Genomic DNA, 20,511 nt, shown 5'->3' on the forward strand with positions numbered 1-20,511 from the left:
CTAACTGCTATACTGGGGTACAGAAAAGGCCTAATAGTTTATGGGTCCTAACTACTATATGGGGGCTCATGGGAATCCTAACTACTACACAGGCATTGAGAGAGGGCCTAACGCTGCATTAAAGGTAGAGCCTATGTCTTAGTACTCTAGCCCACAGCTAGCCATTGTGATCTGCTGGTTGTAGGGTTTTTGCTATAGCTGCAGAGCTCAGATTGGAGCCGCCTGATCATGAGGACAGACCCCTCATTCACTGCACCTTTTCTTCTTAACTAGAAAATCAATTTTATTGTTATAACCCAAATAACTATTGATCCATTATGTCCCTGGATCAGAGCAGCACATTGTTTACAGTGAAATATCCACACTGGTCTGGATCAAGTATATACTCTTTGTATGAGTGATTTGGCCCCTGAGCTCCTATCTGATAAGCGTGAGCAGAGTTTTTCCCATGCTCACTATTGGTGAATCACCTGAAAGCACGGGATTGTACCATTTCTTTTATCAACTTTGAAACAGAAATAATTCTGTTTGCCGCCTGCCGCTTATCTGTGTTTGCCTGACATGTGGATATAAAATAAGGACGTGCCAAGATCCTGCAGCAGCAGAGATGGATTCCATGCAGCGCAGGCATGATGACTATGGACACATGCCAGGATGGTTGGCTGCTGCCTATGGACACATGCCGGGATGGTTGGCTGCTGCCTATGGACACATGCTGGGATGGTTGGCTGCTGCCTATGGACACATGCCGGGATGGTTGGCTGCTGCCTATGGACACATGCTGGGATGGTTGGCTGCTGCCTATGAACACATGCTGGGATGGTTGGCTGCTGCCTATGAACACATGCTGGGATGGTTGGCTGCTGCCTATGGACACATGCGGGGATGGTTGGCTGCTGCCTATGGACACATGCTGGGATGGTTGGCTGCTGCCTATGGACACATGCTGGGATGGTTGGCTGCTGTCTATGAACACATGCTGGGATGGTTGGCTGCTGCCAATGGACACATGCGGGGATGGTTGGCTGCTGCCTATGGACACATGCTGGGATGGTTGGCTGCTGCCTATGGACACATGCGGGGATGGTTGGCTGCTGTCTATGGACACATGCGGGGATGGTTGGCTGCTGCCTATGGACACATGCTGGGATGGTTGGCTGCTGCCTATGGACACATGCGGGGATGGTTGGCTGCTGTCTATGGACACATGCTGGGATGGTTGGCTGCTGCCTATGAACACATGCTGGGATGGTTGGCTGCTGCCTATGGACACATGCTGGGATGGTTGGCTGCTGCCTATGGACACATGCTGGGATGGTTGGCTGCTGTCTATGGACACATGCGGGGATGGTTGGCTGCTGCCTATGGACACATGCGGGGATGGTTGGCTGCTGCCTATGAACACATGCTGGGATGGTTGGCTGCTGCCTATGGACACATGCGGGGATGGTTGGCTGCTGCCTATGGACACATGCGGGGATGGTTGGCTGCTGCCTATGGACACATGCGGGGATGGTTGGCTGCTGCCTATGGACACATGCGGGGATGGTTGGCTGCTGTCTATGGACACATGCTGGGATGGTTGGCTGCTGCCTATGGACACATGCTGGGATGGTTGGCTGCTGTCTATGGACACATGCTGGGATGGTTGGCTGCTGTCTATGGACACATGCAGGGATGGTTGGCTTCTATTACTCATTGGTTTCCTGGATTCAACCTTCTAAATTACCTTCACTAACCTTCTCCCAGAGTTTTGCATTTGCTTAGATAACAGAAATAGGTCAGGTGGCATATGTTATTATTATTTTTATTTATTTATTTATTTATTTATTTATAGAGCGCACTTAATTCCAGAGCGCTATACAGGCAGCAGGGGTAACAAACAAGAACATTACAAGATCAAAACACATTACATGAAGGCAGATGGCAGACTGATACATGGGGAAGAGGACCCTGCCCGCGAGGGCTCACAATCTATAAGGTAATGGGAGAGAAACAGGAGGTAAAGTGCAGCCAGTCACAGTGTGATGCAGAGTTATTATAGGTTGTAGCCTAGTGTGAAGAGATGGGTTTTCAGGTTACTTTTGAAGGACTTGATGGTGGACGAGAGCCGGATGTGTCGGGCAGTGAGAGCCGGATGTGTCGGGCAGTGAGAGCCGGATGTGTCGGGCAGTGAGAGCCGGATGTGTCGGGGTAGTGAGTTCCAGAGTATGGGGGAGGCTCGGGCAAAGTCTTGGAGGCGGTTGTGCGAGGTAAGAACAAGGGGGGAGCGCAGAAGGAGGTCACTGGAGGATGGAAGGTTGCGTGAGGGACGGTAGCGGGATATCAGGTTGGAGATGTATGGAGGGGACAGGCTGTGGATGGCCTTGTACGTCATGGTCAATAATTTAAAGTGAATACGTTGGGCAATGGGGAGTTAGTGGAGGGATTAGCAGAGGGGAGAGGCTGAGGCAAAGCGAGAGGAAAAGTGGATTAGTCGGGCAGCAGAGCTAAGGATAGACTGGAGGGGAGTAAGGGAGTTAGATGGAGGCCAGAGAGGAGGATGTTACAATAGTCCAAGCAGGAAATAATGAGAGCATGTACCAGCAGTTTGGTGGAGTCAGGGGTGAGAAAAGGTGAAAGTGGCAGGAGGTGGTCAGGGCCTGAATAAGCGGTTTAAAAGACAGGGCTGAATCAAAGGTGACCCCCAAGGCAGTGGACTTGGGGGACAGGGGACAGAGTGCAGCCATTGATATCAGTATGACATCAGTATGAGGGTGTATACTGTGGCGTACCTCTGCTGGGCCTTCGCAGGTTTTTGCGCGTCTATGGCCCAGACTTATTACAACTATTCTTACATAGTGTAACGTTACACTAGACTGAGAATGTGGCGTGTTTATCATACTAATACAGCTGCTGTATTGTCTCGTCTATAGAGAGTGACTGGTACTTATTTTATACTGCACCAGATTGTTAGACCACATTATCGAGGTCGCATTACACCTTTTATTAGATGCGGAGGAAGAGTGTCTAAAACTCCTAAAAAGAGTGGTACAACCTGATAAGACAGCAGAGGTCTGGCACATTGGTAAAAATAAATCTGTCCGGGTGATGGTCCACAGAGCAGTCACTGTGAGTATTGGAGAGTCACGCGAGCCGGACAGTGAGTGGGGATGGATCAGCATGATATTGTGGTAATAAAGCTGCCTGGTGAGAGAAGGATCAGTGTGGTGGTATAACCATAGCATGAGTATGTATAGTTAGAGCAAGTACTGGTGGTGTAGCTAGACTATGTATTGGCGGTATGGCTAGAGCATGTACTAGTGTAGTGGTGTAGTTAGAGCATGTATTAGTGGTGTAGTTAGAGAGTGTATTGGCGGTATGGCTAGAGCATGTACTAGTGGTGTAGTTAGAGAGTGTATTGGCGGTATGGCTAGAGCATGTACTAGTGGTGTAGTTAGAGAATGTACTGGCAGTATGACTAGAGCATGTACTAGTGTAGTGGTGTAGTTAGAGCATGTACTAGTGGTGTAGTTAGAGAGTGTATTGGCGGTATGGCTAGAGCATGTACTAGTGTAGTGGTGTAGTTAGAGCATGTACTAGTGGTGTAGTTAGAGAGTGTATTGGCGGTATGGCTAGAGCATGTACTAGTGGTGTAGTTAGAGAATGTACTGGCAGTATGACTAGAGCATGTACTAGTGGTGTAGTTAGAGAATGTATTGGCGGTATGGCTAGAGCATGTACTAGTGGTGTAGTTAGAGAATGTATTGGCGGTATGGCTAGAGCATTTACTAGTGGTCTAATGGTGTAATTAGAGCATGTATTGGCGGTATGACTAGAGCATGTACTAGTGTAGTGGTGTAGTTAGAGCATGTATTGGCGGTATGACTAGAGCATGTACTAGTGGTGTAGTTAGAGAATGTATTGGCGGTATGACTAGAGCATGTACTAGTGGTGTAGTTAGAGAATGTACTGGCGGTATGGCTAGAGCATGTACTAGTGGTGTAGTTAGAGAATGTTCTGGTAGTATGACTAGAGCATGTACTAGTGGTGTAGTTAGCGCATGTATTGGCGGTATGACTAGAGCATGTACTAGTGGTGTAGTTAGCGCATGTATTGGCGGTATGACTAGAGCATGTACTAGTGGTGTAGTTAGAGAATGTTCTGGTAGTATGACTAGAGCATGTACTAGTGGTGTAGTTAGAGCATGTATTGGCGGTATGACTAGAGCATGTACTAGTGGTGTAGTTAGAGAATGTATTGGCGGTATGACTAGAGCATGTACTAGTGGTGTAGTTAGAGAATGTACTGGCGGTATGGCTAGAGCATGTACTAGTGGTGTAGTTAGAGAATGTTCTGGTAGTATGACTAGAGCATGTACTAGTGGTGTAGTTAGAGAATGTTCTGGTAGTATGACTAGAGCATGTACTAGTGGTGTAGTTAGAGCATGTATTGGCGGTATGACTAGAGCATGTACTAGTGGTGTAGTTAGCGCATGTATTGGCGGTATGGCTAGAGCATGTACTGATGGCGTAGTTATAGCATATATTGGCGGTATGGCTAGAGCATGTACTGATGGCGTAGTTATAGCATATATTGGCGGTATGGCTAGAGCATGTACTGATGGTGTAGTTATAGCATATATTGGCGGTATGACTAGAGCATGTACTGATGGTGTAGTTATAGCATATATTGGCGGTATGACTAGAGCATGTACTGATGGCGTAGTTATAGCATATATTGGCGGTATGGCTAGAGCATGTACTGATGGTGTAGTTATAGCATATATTGGCGGTATAGCTAGAGCATGTATTGATGGCGTAGTTATAGCATATATTGGCGGTATAGCTAGAGCATGTACTAGTGGTGTAGTTATAGCATATATTGGCGGTATAGCTAGAGCATGTATTGATGGCGTAGTTATAGCATATATTGGCGGTATAGCTAGAGCATGTACTGATGGTGTAGTTATAGCATATATTGGCGGTATAGCTAGAGCATGTACTGATGGTGTAGTTATAGCATATATTGGCGGTATAGCTAGAGCATGTATTGATGGCGTAGTTATAGCATATATTGGCGGTATGCCTAGAGCATGTATTGATGGCGTAGTTATAGCATATATTGGCGGTATAGCTAGAGCATGTATTGATGGCGTAGTTATAGCATATATTGGCGGTATAGCTAGAGCATGTATTGATGGCGTAGTTATAGCATATATTGGCGGTATAGCTAGAGCATGTACTGATGGTGTAGTTATAGCATATATTGGCGGTATAGCTAGAGCATGTATTGATGGCGTAGTTATAGCATATATTGGCGGTATAGCTAGAGCATGTATTGATGGCGTAGTTATAGCATATATTGGCGGTATAGCTAGAGCATGTACTAGTGGTGTAGTTATAGCATATATTGGCGGTATAGCTAGAGCATGTATTGATGGCGTAGTTATAGTATATATTGGCAGTATAGCTAGAGCATGTACTAGTGGTGTAGTTATAGCATATATTGGCGGTATAGCTAGAGCATGTATTGATGGCGTAGTTATAGCATATATTGGCGGTATAGCTAGGGCATGTATTGATGGCGTAGTTATAGCATATATTGGCGGTATAGCTAGAGCATGTATTGATGGCGTAGTTATAGCATATATTGGCGGTATAGCTAGAGCATGTATTGATGGCGTAGCTATAGCATATATTGGCGGTATAGCTAGAGCATGTATTGATGGCGTAGCTAAAGCATGTACTGGCGGTATAATTGGCGCATGTACTGGCCAGCTGTCAAGTTGTTTTGCCCTGAGCGCTGCTTTCCCTCCAGTTAATAATAAAATCTCCGACCTCCAGCAGCGTATAATGGGAGTTATCATTATGTGTCATTTAGATAATTGTCTTTTTGCTACGTTCTTGTTGCTGGGATGTAAAGGGATCGGCTGCAGGAAGAGGCCCTGGTATGGATGGCGGGGGACGTCCTGGCTCTGCTCTCTGCTCCATCATGATGAAATCACCTCAATAATAAGAGGTAAATAAACCCGAGAATAATTATTTTTTGTTGCATCACCAGAAACTGGATTAAGTAGACTTCAGGTTCCAACCTGCTTATGGTTCCTCCAGAATCTGCTTTCCCACGATTCCTCTACATTCATCATGACTAATAGAAAAGAGGCTGTATGTAAACAGTGAGTGCCGGGGCTTGTCTCCATGATTCATAGCCTGGGCCCAGGGAGCAGCAGGTGCCCAGCTCCCTCTCCCCTCATTCACTGGTGACCAGACGCCGGCTATGATCACCCCTCTGCCCTGTGGGATTCTGGGTAATGCCCACTGATATGAAGTTTATGGCACTTCCCTCATCTCTGGGGTTGTTTGATATGATATAGTTATTGTGGACTGGGTTTTATCTATTTAGATGCCATTGATAGTATCTGTATCGTTGCTGTCCTGTCTCTGGTGACATTTTTGAATATTAGGAAAATGTAAAATATTAAAATCTTCGGAATAGTGAGAGTTGTATGTTCCTGTAGATTGATCTTCCCCAGCCTGATGAGGGTTGTGGTTGCGCTGTACCTGGAGACTACAGGTTACTACTGTAGACTGAGGCTGGACTTCACGTTAGACCTGGCATGGGTCTACAACTCTCCTCCATAATATACTGTAGCTTACACACGGGTTCTATGCATGAGGCGTAATGGGAGGCCTGGGATCGAGCTGTACCCCTACATGCCTCTATAGGGTTTCTATAGGAGAAGGCTGCTTATACTGGGCTTTTATCATGACTGTAAGTAAATCATGGCATCACTGAACACATTTAGGTAAATTATTAATCCACCACTCAATAGAGCGGCATACAGCAGGACACAGAACCCCCTCCTCTACACAGCCTTGCAGGTGAAGCCACACGTGAATGGCAGTCAGTGTACATGGAGTCACTAGTGTTCAGCATTACAGGTGCTGTCATGTGTGGGCTCTGTTAGGTCTGCACACATATGTCTGGGGATCCGTAGCCGCTCCCTGTGGAAACACACTGCATCCATTGCATCTGGTGCTGGTAGCTGAAGTGGGGCCTGATACTGAAACAAATGGAAATCTCATCTGCAAAGGTTTCCCTTTGTGCAGAGCCCTATGCATCACTTTTTGGTCGAATGGTAATTATGCCAGATTGTGGAACATGTTAACCAGGACACTCAGAAGATAAAGAGAGGGGGGTCTGTCACAGATCAGGCAATGGGATATGACATCTTTCAGAAGGCCTCTGTATGAATCATGTACAGTATAAACTTGCTCTATTACAGACCTGCGTCTCTCATACAGATGTAGAGATGTGCTTGGAGTTGTAGTTCAGCATGCATCTCATACAGATGTATATACATGTGCTTGGAGTTGTAGTTCAGCATGCATCTCTCATACAGATGTAGAGACGTGCTTGGAGTTGTAGTTCAGCATGCATTTCTCATACAGATGTATATACATGTGCTTGGAGTAGTAGTTCAGCATGCATCTCTCATACAGATGTATATACATGTGCTTGGAGTTGTAGTTCAGCATGCATCTCTCATACAGATGTATATACATGTGCTTGGAGTTGTAGTTCAGCATGCGTCTCTCATACAGATGTAGAGACGTGCTTGGAGTTGTAGTTCAGCATGCATCTCTCATACAGATGTATATACATGTGCTTGGAGTTGTAGTTCAGCATGCATCTCTCATACAGATGTAAAGACGTGCTTGGAGTTGTAGTTCAGCATGCATTTCTCATACAGATGTATATACATGTGCTTGGAGTAGTAGTTCAGCATGCATCTCTCATACAGATGTAGAGACGTGCTTGGAGTTGTAGTTCAGCATGCATCTCTCATACAGATGTATATACATGTGCTTGGAGTTGTAGTTCAGCATGCATCTCTCATACAGATGTATATACATGTGCTTGGAGTTGTAGTTCAGCATGCGTCTCTCATACAGATGTAGAGACGTGCTTGGAGTTGTAGTTCAGCATGCATCTCTCATACAGATGTATATACATGTGCTTGGAGTAGTAGTTCAGCATGCATCTCTCATACAGATGTATATACATGTGCTTGGAGTTGTAGTTCAGCATGCATCTCTCATACAGATGTATATACATGTGCTTGGAGTTGTAGTTCAGCATGCATCTCATACAGATGTATATACATGTGCTTGGAGTTGTAGTTCAGCATGCATCTCTCATACAGATGTATATACATGTGCTTGGAGTTGTAGTTCAGCATGCATCTCTCATACAGATGTATATACACGTGCTTGGAGTAGTAGTTCAGCATGCATCTCATACAGATGTATATACATGTGCTTGGAGTTGTAGTTCAGCATGCATCTCTCATACAGATGTATATACATGTGCTTGGAGTTGTAGTTCAGCATGCATTTCTCATACAGATGTATATACATGTGCTTGGAGTTGTAGTTCAGCATGCATCTCTCATACAGATGTATATACATGTGCTTGGAGTTGTAGTTCAGCATGCATCTCTCATACAGATGTATATACATGTGCTTGGAGTTGTAGTTCAGCATGCATCTCTCATACAGATGTATATACATGTGCTTGGAGTTGTAGTTCAGCATGCATCTCTCATACAGATGTATATACATGTGCTTGGAGTTGTAGTTCAGCATGCATTTCTCATACAGATGTATATACATGTGCTTGGAGTTGTAGTTCAGCATGCATCTCTCATACAGATGTATATACATGTGCTTGGAGTTGTAGTTCAGCATGCATTTCTCATACAGATGTATATACATGTGCTTGGAGTTGTAGTTCAGCATGCATTTCTCATACAGATGTATATACATGTGCTTGGAGTTGTAGTTCAGCATGCATCTCTCATACAGATGTAGAGACGTGCTTGGAGTTGTAGTTCAGCATGCATCTCTCATACAGATGTATATACATGTGCTTGGAGTTGTAGTTCAGCATGCGTCTCTCATACAGATGTAGAGACGTGCTTGGAGTTGTAGTTCAGCATGCATCTCTCATACAGATGTATATACATGTGCTTGGAGTAGTAGTTCAGCATGCATCTCTCATACAGATGTATATACATGTGCTTGGAGTAGTAGTTCAGCATGCATCTCTCATACAGATGTATATACATGTGCTTGGAGTTGTAGTTCAGCATGCGTCTCTCATACAGATGTAGAGACGTGCTTGGAGTTGTAGTTCAGCATGCATCTCTCATACAGATGTATATACATGTGCTTGGAGTTGTAGTTCAGCATGCGTCTCTCATACAGATGTAGAGACGTGCTTGGAGTTGTAGTTCAGCATGCATCTCTCATACAGATGTATATACATGTGCTTGGAGTAGTAGTTCAGCATGCATCTCTCATACAGATGTATATACATGTGCTTGGAGTAGTAGTTCAGCATGCATCTCTCATACAGATGTATATACATGTGCTTGGAGTTGTAGTTCAGCATGCGTCTCTCATACAGATGTAGAGACGTGCTTGGAGTTGTAGTTCAGCATGCATCTCTCATACAGATGTATATACATGTGCTTGGAGTTGTAGTTCAGCATGCATCTCTCATACAGATGTATATACATGTGCTTGGAGTTGTAGTTCAGCATGCATCTCTCATACAGATGTATATACATGTGCTTGGAGTTGTAGTTCAGCATGCATCTCTCATACAGATGTATATACATGTGCTTGGAGTTGTAGTTTAGCAGCAATAAGAGCATAACCCTTGTGTCCTGTTCCTCCTCATTGTATCCCATGAAGCTCCCATTGCCTGCTGGGCTCTGGTCCTGACATGATGTGTGTGGGTTGTAATGAAGCATTAGATGGAGCTTGCCATCAGCTCCTGTTTGTTTTACATTCTTACAACCAGACGTACAGGTAAAGCCAGATATGTGGGACCTGCACTTTCCCAGGCTCTGTCACATCAGCTGCTGTCACTGTATGACTGTGATGCAACCCTGGAGCCGCTGTCATTGGTGTGAACTGTGCATCCCTTCCTCATCCCTTCCTCATCCCTTCCTCATCCTCCCGGCTGGATACACACCGATCTGGATACAGTGTGCTCAGCACCAGCAAGCTCAGCTCCTTCCGGACAGTTTTTATATTCTAGAGGATTTTTCTTATTACATACATTTTTAATTTACACTTTTTTTTGGCATGTAAAATATTTAATTTAGTTTTATTTATTTAAATTTTTTTTACAAATGGGGATTTAAGGCAAGAAGACATTGAGGAGCGTGTTGTATATTGCTGGAGCCTGGATTATACTGCATGGGATTATGGGCCCAGGACAGAGGCCGATCTGGATGGAGACACCTGCAGGAAAGATGCCACTGCCCGATTAGGAGTTTTTAAGAATCTTTAAATTTGTTGTTGAAGAAGCCGTCTACCATATGGACGACCTATACTGAGACGTCTTAGGTTCTGGGGGACATTTGCTTTGTTCAGAGGGTTTTTTTCTACTGAAATTTAATGGATAATCTGATTTCTAACATTTTTTTTATATCAGTGTATAGATTGTGTATAGATTCACCTTTACGGTACTGATCTATACGATTATTTCACTGTGACTTCTTAATACAGACAAAGGGTCCATTTACACAGAAAGATTATCTGCCAAAGATTTGAAGCCAAAGCCAGGAATGGATTTGAAAAGAGGAGAAATCTCAGGTTTTCTTTTATGACATGATCTCTGTCTGTTTCTGGCTTTGACTTCAAATCTTCGGCAGATAATCTTTCTGTGTAAACGGACCCTTAGGCTATGCTCACACACAGTATTTTTGCTCAGTGTTTTGCAATAACTAATTATTTGCTGTTAAATGGCGGCCATTTCAACAGTGTGTGAACATAGCCTTATTGTAAATCTTATTAACTTATTTTCACTAGCCATTCCCTAATAACTGCAGCCAGATCCAGAGACCTGTCTATGGAGAGAGTGGACTACAATCTTTTACTCTCTGTTATCAGCCATGCCAGGCTGTGGGGGGGGGGGGGAGGTGACTAGGACAGGTATATACAATCTATTACTCTCTAGTATCAGCCATGTCAGGCTGGGGGGGTGTAGGACAGGTATATACAATCTATTACTCTCTGGTATCAGCCATGTCAGGCTGGGGGGGGAGGGGTGACTGTAGGACAGGTATATACAATCTATTACTCTCTGGTATCAGCCATGTCAGGCTGGGGGGGGGGGGGTGACTGTAGGACAGGTATATACAATCTATTACTCTCTGGTATCAGCCATGTCAGGCTGGGGGGTGGTGACTGTAGGACAGGTATATACAATCTATTACTCTCTGGTATCAGCCATGTCAGGCTGGGGGGGAGGTGACTGTAGGACAGGTATATACAATCTATTACTCTCTGGTATCAGCCATGTCAGGCTGGGGGGGAGGTGTAGGACAGGTATATACAATCTATTACTCTCTGGTATCAGCCATGTCAGGTTGGGGGGGGGGGGAGGTGACTGTAGGACAGGTATATACAATCTATTACTCTCTGGTATCAGCCATGTCAGGCTAGGGGGGGAGGTGTAGGACAGGCATATACAATCTATTACTCTCTGGTATCAGCCATGTCAGGTTGGGGGGAGAGGTGACATGGCTGATAACAGGGCTGCCGTATTTTGGGTTATTGGCCCTTTAAGTGGATTTGTCCTGTAATCTACATTGTTGCTATACAGAAGCTGGTTACATTGTTACAATCTGGTGAATCGTTGCCTTTTTGTTCTGTTTACCTATAAACATCCAGAAGCTTCTCCAGGGGAAAGTTGTTGGCCTGGTATGTAGATAAAATTCATTTTTACAATTCACACTTGACCTGTGTAAAGTTCCTGTGTTTATATGTACACAGTAGTAAAGGAGACCGGACCCGGGCGGATCCTGCTGCTCCGGGCGCTGTCTGTATGTGCAGTTTTGCATATATAGAGTTTGGGTATAGAGTTTTGGGTCAGTATCAGAGAAAATCATTGCATCTTTGAGTGCTGCTCGGGGAGAGGTCCTAGTGCCCCCCCTCCTGTGCTGTGACTATAAGTGCTGTAGAGACCTTTACATGTATTTATTTAATATTGTATAAGGATTATAGTGAAAGAACATTCTCCCGTAAGTCTTTTACTCCATTTGTTCTGCTTCAGACTCCTATGTAGAGACCTGCCCCATGGCTTCTCTCTCTTTCTCCTCGTCTGGATTGGCGATAGGAGAGATATAGGCTGGAGATGTCCATGGTCTTTGAGATTAAAGGTCCCAGCACAATTTATACTTCTATTGGCTTAATCTGAGGTGTATGGCGGTCACCAGAGAGTCAGATTATGTCAGTGGAGATAGGGGCAGGCATGATGGAAAAATCACTGCCATACACCTTTGTTTTGGGAAAGAGAAGTGTCAGCCAGAGAAGTCATTATCCCACTGCTCCCCATAGAACACAGGAACACTCAGCTGTGCAGTGTATGGGGAGAACTGGGAAGATAATTGAAGGTGTATAGAGACCTCAGGTTCTGCACTTGGCCCACTGCAGGTGGAAATTCTGGTCTCCATGGCTTCGGACTTGAGAGGGACCATGATGCCTGTAAACCCTATTCTTTTTTTTTTTTTAATTATATTTAAATGTTTTTATTAAATTTTTACACACAGATTGAGTAAAAATGTAATAAAAACATTTAAATATAATAATAATAATAAAAAAAAAAGAATAGGGCTTACAGGCATCATGGTCCCTCTCAAGTCCGTAGCCATGTAAGCCCTATTCTAATCCACTAGGGGTCACGGGCATTATGGACTCCCGCCTGCAGTGTGGACTTCACCGCTAATCCGGCAGCAGTCCTGATGACAGGCACACTTTAATTTAGGGTCATATTAAAATTGAAGCACTTTTTAAAGATTATCATAAAATGTTCACAAACTAGATGGTTTATCGTTAACCTAAATTCATTCCCCATATTACACAAAACGATAGTCATTACCACGATCATTTACTTCATCTGATCTCAGCAAAGCAAGGAACAATGCGGAATTACAGAGATCAGTGACAGAATGCAGAATTACAGAGAACGATCAGTGACAGAATGCGGAATTACAGAGAACGATCAGTGACAGAATGCGGAATTACAGAGAACGATCAGTTACATAATGCGGAATTACAGAGAACGATTAGTGACAGAATGCGGAATTACAGAGAACGATTAGTGACAGAATGCGGAATTACAGAGAACGATCAGTGACAGATTGCGGAATTACAGAGAACGATCAGTGACAGAATGCGGAATTACAGAGAACGATCAGTGACAGAATGCGGAATTACATAGAACGATCAGTGACAGAATGCGGAATTACAGAGAACGATCAGTGACAGAATGCGGAATTACAGAGAACGATCAGTGACAGATTGCGGAATTACAGAGAACGATCAGTGACAGAATGCGGAATTACATAGAACGATCAGTGACAGAATGCAGATTTACAGAGAACGATCAGTGACAGAATGCGGAATTACAGAGAACGATCAGTGACAGAATGCGGAATTACAGAGAACGATCAGTTACATAATGCGGAATTACAGAGAACGATTAGTGACAGAATGCGGAATTACAGAGAACGATCAGTGACAGAATGCGGAATTACATAGAACGATCAGTGACAGAATGCAGATTTACAGAGAACGATCAGTGACAGAATGCGGAATTACAGAGAACGATCAGTGACAGATTGCGGAATTACAGAGAACGATCAGTGACAGATTGCGGAATTACAGAGAACGATCAGTGACAGAATGCGGAATTACATAGAACGATCAGTGACAGAATGCGGAATTACAGAGAACGATCAGTGACAGATTGCGGAATTACAAAGAACGATTAGTGACAGAATGCGGAATTACAGAGAACGATCAGTGACAGAATGCGGATTTACGGAGAACGATCAGTGACAGAATGCGGATTTACGGAGAACGATCAGTGACAGAATGCGGATTTACGGAGAACGATCAGTGACAGAATGCGGAATTACGGAGAACGATCAGTGACAGAATGCGGATTTACGGAGAACGATCAGTGACAGAATGCGGATTTACGGAGAACGATCAGTGACAGAATGCGGATTTACGGAGAACGATCAGTGACAGAATGCGGATTTACAGAGAACGACCAGTGACAGAATGCGGATTTACGGAGAACGATCAGTGACAGAATGCGGAATTACATAGAACGATCAGTGACAGAATGATGATTTAAGTGTCAGCACCAAACAAACGATGAACAATTTTTTTATTGGTCATTTGACCTTTGCCTGCATGTACACAAAACGATTATTGTTTAAATTCAGACGATATAACGGTAACTTGCATAATAATCGTCCTGTGTAATAGGGCCCTTAGTGGTATTGCAGAGTATTGTCTTGTTAGGAGCTGAACGCATCCGTCACGGTTATTCTGATGTGTGGACAGTGATAAATGTCTTACTATAGGAAAGTCACTGAATGGAAGAAAAAGCCGACTCTAGGAATCTGCGAAGAGATCAGCAGCACCTGGACTCCTGTATATACAGAGCAGAAGAAAGCCATGGAGGGAAGCTGACATTACATGGTGGGGATGGATGGCCATTGTCAGCAGGACTCCTGTGCTCTGCGTGTTATATCTACACACGTGTACGTTCATGTCTAGAGCGGGTGACAGCTCGGCATTACACTCCTCACCGCCGGTGTAGGCAGGTGCACCTTCTCAGGTCACGTCAGGCTCTTATCACCAGCCAGATCCCGCTTCACGTCGCGACATGAACTGCAAACACTTTATTTCTAAATTTGCTCAACAACATCTGGCACGGAGATAAAAGATTTGCCCCCTCCCCTCCTCTCCCAGTGCATCCAAGGGGCAGAATTTTCCCAGCATTGAATGTTCCTTATCTAAGTCAAGACTAAGAAAAGGTGGCACTAGTCCTAAATGAAGGTATTTCTGAGGCATTGGGATATGCAAAACAAGAGTCCGTGGAGTCTCGGTTGCGAGTCTCAAAACACGGGATAGCCAGATATCTCTAGCCTGTTGCCACGGGGTGCCTCCATGATGGGGAGAGCACCACACCACCCTGATAAATAGCCCCTTAAGTCCCACTCGGTTGCGAGTATTGGAACATAAACAGGGAAATACCAGGGTGGCCCCTTATTGTCAATGTCTAACTCAAGGTATGAGTATTGCAATCATGACAAGGGCTTGCCAAGGCAGGCATCCATCCACAGACAGCCGTTTCAGGGTATTTGCCCCTTGTCAGTGTGGAGTAGGATTCTGGCTAGTTGGGGCAATAACAAATCGCAATACTTGTACCTTGAGTTAGACATTGACAACAAGGGGCCAACCTGGTATTTCCCTGTTTGTGTTCCAATACTCGCAACCGAGTGGGACTTAAGAGGCTATTTATCAGGGTGGTGTGGTGCTCTCCCCATTATGGAGGCACCCCATGGCAACAGGCTAGAGATATCTCTCTATCCCGTGTTTTGAGACTCGCAACCGAGACTCCACGGACTCCTGTTTTGCATATTTAAATTTTGGGGGGACTCTTGATTGAGTACTTCATTGGAGTTTTTTTCACTGTTCTCCTTGAGTTCAGTGATTACTGTGTTTTGTGAGGCATTGGGATGTCAGGGGTTAATACTCCCTACATTGTATCCTTCACGTGGATATAACTCATGAGAATGTGATATTGTGTGCCCTCTGTTATCTGGGCTCACAATGCTCTGTAACCACTTCTCAGCCAGGAACACATCGGAATAGGAATCTGTTATTTCTGCTCGGGATTGTTATTATATGCTGCGTATTAGCCTGTGACCAGGGTGGGACGCCTAGGGGAGCGTAGCCCTGGAACTAATGCCTGCACCAGTGTGGGGGGTTGTGTTCTTATAGGTGCGGGGGCCCCGTGTAGGGATGTGTTCTTATAGGTGCGGGGGCCCTGTGTAGGGATGTGTTCTTATAGGTGCGGGGGCCCTGTGTAGGGATGTGTTCTTATAGGTGCGGGGGCCCCGTGTAGGGATGTGTTCTTATAGGTGCGGGGGCCCCGTGTAGGGATGTGTTCTTATAGGTGGGGGCCCCTGTGTAGGGATGTGTTCCTATAGGTGGGGGCCCCTGTGTAGGGATGTGTTCTTATAGGTGGGGGCCCCTGTGTAGGGATGTGTTCTTATAGGTGCGGGGGCCCCATGTAGGGATGTGTTCTTATAGGTGTCGGGGCCCCTGTGTAGGGATGTGTTCCTATAGGTGGGGGCCCCTGTGTAGGGATGTGTTCTTATAGGTGCGGGGGCCCCATGTAGGGATGTGTTCTTATAGGTGTCGGGGCCCCTGTGTAGGGATGTGTTCCTATAGGTGGGGGCCCCTGTGTAGGGATGTGTTCTTATAGGTGCGGGGGCCCCGTGTAGGGATGTGTTCTTATAGGTGGGGGCCCCTGTGTAGGGATGTGTTCTTATAGGTGCGGGGGCCCCTGTGTAGGGATGTGTTCTTATAGGTGCGGGGCCCCTGTGTAGGGATGTGTTCTTATAGGTGGGGGCCCCTGTGTAGGGATGTGTTCTTATAGGTGGGGGCCCTGTGTAGGGATGTGTTCTTATAGGTGGGGGCCCTTGTGTAGGGATGTGTTCTTATAGGTGCGGGGGCCCCTGTGTAGGGATGTGTTCTTATAGGTGGAGGCCCCTGTGTAGGGATGTGTTCTTATAGGTGCGGGGGCACTGTGTAGGGATGTGTTCTTATAGGTGGGGGCCCCTGTGTAGGGATGTGTTCTTATAGGTGGGGGCCCCTGTGTAGGGATGTGTTCTTATAGGTGCGGGGCCCCTGTGTAGGGATGTGTTCTTATAGGTGGGGGCCCCTGTGTAGGGATGTGTTCTTATAGGTGGGGGCCCCTGTGTAGGGATGTGTTCTTATAGGTGGGGGCCCCTGTGTAGGGATGTGTTCTTATAGGTGTGGGGGCCCTGTGTAGGGATGTGTTCTTATAGGTGGGGGCCCTTGTGTAGGGATGTGTTCTTATAGGTGCGGGGGCCCCTGTGTAGGGATGTGTTCTTATAGGTGTCAGGGCCCCTATGTAGGGATTTGTTCTTATAGGTGGGGGCCCTTGTGTAGGGATGTGTTCTTATAGGTGCGGGGGCCCTGTGTAGGGATGTGTTCTTATAGGTGGGGGCCCTTGTGTAGGGATGTGTTCTTATAGGTGTGGGGGCACTGTGTAGGGATGTGTTCTTATAGGTGCGGGGGCCCCTGTGTAGGGATGTGTTCTTATAGGTGCGGGGCCCCTGTGTAGGGATGTGTTCTTATAGGTGGAGGCCCCTGTGTAGGGATGTGTTCTTATAGGTGCGGGGCCCCTGTGTAGGGATGTGTTCTTATAGGTGGGGGCCCCTGTGTAGGGATGTGTTCTTATAGGTGGGGGCCCCTGTGTAGGGATGTGTTCTTATAGGTGTGGGGGCCCTGTGTAGGGATGTGTTCTTATAGGTGGGGGCCCTTGTGTAGGGATGTGTTCTTATAGGTGCGGGGGCCCCTGTGTAGGGATGTGTTCTTATAGGTGTCAGGGCCCCTATGTAGGGATTTGTTCTTATAGGTGCGGGGCCCCTGTGTAGGGATGTGTTCTTATAGGTGGGGGGGCCCCTGTGTAGGGATGTGTTCTTATAGGTGCGGGGGCCCCGTGTAGGGATGTGTTCTTATAGGTGGGGGCCCCTGTGTAGGGATGTGTTCCTATAGGTGGGGGCCCCTGTGTAGGGATGTGTTCTTATAGGTGGGGGCCCCTGTGTAGGGATGTGTTCTTATAGGTGCGGGGGCCCAGTTTAGGGATGTGTTCTTATAGGTGTCGGGGCCCCTGTGTAGCGATGTGTTCTTATAGGTGGGGGCCCCTGTGTAGGGATGTGTTCTTATAGGTGTCGGGGCCCCTGTGTAGGGATGTGTTCTTATAGGTGCGGGGGCCCTGTGTAGGGATGTGTTCTTATAGGTGCGGGGCCCCTGTGTAGGGATGTGTTCTTATAGGTGCGGGGCCCCTGTGTAGGGATGTGTTCTTATAGGTGCGGGGGCCCCGTGTAGGGATGTGTTCTTATAGGTGCGGGGCCCCTGTGTAGGGATGTGTTCTTATAGGTGCGGGGGCCCCGTGTAGGGATGTGTTCTTATAGGTGCGGGGCCCCTGTGTAGGGATGTGTTCTTATAGGTGCGGGCCCCTGTGTAGGGATGTGTTCTTATAGGTGGGGGCCCCTGTGTAGGGATGTGTTCTTATAGGTGGGGGCCCCTGTGTAGGGATGTGTTCTTATAGGTGCGGGCCCCTGTGTAGGGATGTGTTCTTATAGGTGGGGGCCCCTGTGTAGGGATGTGTTCTTATAGGTGGGGGCCCCTGTGTAGGGATGTGTTCTTATAGGTGGGGGCCCCTGTGTAGGGAAGGTTATAGTTATCTGCGTTCCGGCGTGCTGGCTGACTACTCTAGGCCTTGTATATGAGAGGATAATACAGGAGAGTAGGCGTTGGTATAATATACCTTTCAGATCCAGATTCTGTGTGCCTGTCCTGCGGTGATGACATCACGTACATGAATGCTGCAGCCAATGAATGCGTGTGCTGTACATGCTAGCATCACCACTAAAGCCAATGATTGGCCACAGGGGTTACTGGGTAACGTGATGTCATTGATGCAGGACAGGAAAGCAATGATTGACATTGACCGTGGAGGGCTCAGCAAGGGATGGGGAAGCCGGATAACAACCTGTATTCTAAAGGCCCTTTTACACAGAAAGATTATCTGACAGATTATCTGCCAAAGATTTGAAGCCAAAACCAGGAACAGACTATAAACAGAGATCAGGTTATAAAGGAAAGCCTGAGATTTCTCCTCTTTTCAATTCCATTCCTTGCTTTGGCTTCAAATCTTTGGCAGATAATCTGTCAGATAATCTTTCTGTATAAAAGGGCCCTAACCCTTTGTAAGGATGGCGTGAGGTCGCAAAACTACAACTCCCAGCATGCCCTGACAACTTGCAGTTACAACTGGAGCATCTCAAATAGTTGAATAGCAGATGATAGCTCTTTAGATGTGACTCAACTACAACTCCCAACATGCCCTGACAGCGTATGGATGCAAACTGCGGATGTTGGAGCAGCCACGGCTTCAGCTGTCAGTGCATGGTGGGAGTTTTCCAGTATGTTGAGTGTTTTCTGTCATGTGGAAGATGGATTCAAGGGAGAACTCCTGCCCTTATACAAACCAGCAGACAATAAGTCTGTATTGTTTCGGGGATTTGCAGTGAATTTTGCTTGTATGTAAAGGGCTTTGTGTAACAGGTTTCGTTCCTGGGACATGTCTGGACATAAATCCTCCCTACAGTTCTCTATGAGTATAGATGTTTATGGTGTAGAGCATGATCTGAGTGATGAGGAGCACCAGACCCCACTGGAAATTTATACCTACGTGTTCAGATTCCACTTTACCATCCCCGGAATCAATAGCCTTATTGTAGTTTTCATCAACATTTTCTAGCAAACAAGCAAAATGACGTTGTCCCAAAACGCGTCACACTGGGCTCCAGTGACCTTATGGTGCTGCAGTGTCGGGATTACCGTGACTGAATTGTACACTGATGTTTCCCTATAGACCACAGTATTACCATGTAGGGGTATGTGCACACTGAGCAATTCTCGAGGAATTGTAGCTGAAAGTTTTCAGGCAGAATTCAAGCAGAATTTAAGCCCCCCATTGACTACTATAGGATTCCTCTAGCAGATCTACAGCAGAAAATTCTGCTTGGAAATTCTGCTGTGTGAACAACAGAGCAGAAAACCCATTGAACACAATGGGACTTTGCTCTGTACATATTTTACGAGAGGAATTTCAAGCTGAAATTCCTCTTCAATTCCTCACCTAATTCCTCGCCTTTTCCTCAGTGTGCACATAGCCTTATGCTGAGGTGGCGTAGACCCTAATAAAATATCTTATGGTAATATCATTGGGTTAAGTGACGTCACAAAAGAATCCATCACATTTGGAGCAACAGTAAAGGTGCCATCTGGTTGGCGAGTGTAGACATTAGCATGTGGCTCTGCAGCAAATGTACAGGCGAACCCGGATAAGACATAAGAGGAAAGCATTGGTGCATCCATTGCAGGTCCTGCCTCGCTGTCAGCTTTGGTCATCAGAGTGGTGGTCAGGCTGGGATGTGGATGTAATATGGCTCCAGAAGTGTTTGCATATAATGCATGTGTGACCGCACCATGTGGGACCTCTATAATGCCCCAATAGATGAAGGCCCTTTACACATGATAACGCTGTGTGTACGGGACCTGTATGGCAGCGTATGGAGTCCTTACACGCAGGGCTGTGAAGATGACCCTACTGCCAGAGGTTAGGCCTTGTTCACATTTATGTCCACCATAATATATGCTTGGGCAAGCTCACATTATTTAACTTAGGCCATGACCCATAAGAAACCATTGTAGAAATTTTTTTTTACTTATTTTACTTAATTATTTTTTTTATAATTTTCCCTCCCTGGATATCGTTGTATGGAGCAGCAGCATCTACTTTGTGGAGGATAGATGGCTTGATAGATGC

At 45.9% G+C, this 20,511-nt stretch overlaps 1 protein-coding gene across 3 annotated transcripts in view; it reads left to right on the forward strand.

The window, feature by feature from the left end:
- The window catches only part of EGFL7 (EGF like domain multiple 7), a 204,911-nt gene that overhangs the window by 16,752 nt on the left and 167,648 nt on the right, over window positions 1-20,511 (forward strand). The window contains exon 1 of one of the 3 annotated variants that reach the window (XM_069943975.1): window positions 1,856-1,981. The exons of the other annotated variants lie outside the window; for them this stretch is intronic. The gene's annotated coding sequence lies outside the window, so the exon portion shown is untranslated. Of the gene's footprint in view, window positions 1-1,855; window positions 1,982-20,511 lie in introns of those variants that run through there. 3 annotated transcript variants of the gene reach the window in all.

The sequence above is a fragment of the Dendropsophus ebraccatus genome, chromosome 10 (assembly GCF_027789765.1).
Source record: "Dendropsophus ebraccatus isolate aDenEbr1 chromosome 10, aDenEbr1.pat, whole genome shotgun sequence".
NCBI classification, from domain to species: domain Eukaryota; kingdom Metazoa; phylum Chordata; class Amphibia; order Anura; family Hylidae; genus Dendropsophus; species Dendropsophus ebraccatus.